Here is a 413-nt window from a genome sequence, read left to right as displayed (position 1 = left end):
GCTGAATTCATACAAAATATTGTTGAAAATACGTTGAATAGAAATAAAACTACGTTTTTTATTTTTTGTTAATTTGATTACATAAACATTATTTTTCAAATGGCCAACACGTTTTTTGATTCAATATCTTTAAATTTGGTAAGAAAAGTATGTTGGATACAATTCTAAAGAAATTATCGCACAAACTAAATAAAGATGTGGTCTGTGACACACTATCATACTTAGATACAATGTATTTTCAACACAATCCTAATTTCATATGCTGCCATTTTGTGGAGTGTTTTCAGTTTGATCCAATAAACGTAAAGTCTCCGATGCCCAGTATATTTTGTTTCGATTCAGTACTCCCATATTAGGTTAGACAAGTATGTTCAATATAATCATAAAGAAATGCTTGCACTTCGATAAATAAG

Source organism: Gigantopelta aegis, chromosome 2 (genome assembly GCF_016097555.1).
Source record: "Gigantopelta aegis isolate Gae_Host chromosome 2, Gae_host_genome, whole genome shotgun sequence".
In the NCBI taxonomy this organism is placed as follows: domain Eukaryota; kingdom Metazoa; phylum Mollusca; class Gastropoda; order Neomphalida; family Peltospiridae; genus Gigantopelta; species Gigantopelta aegis.
The sequence above is the reverse complement of the archived record's forward strand: the minus strand, read 5'-3'. Positions refer to the sequence as shown.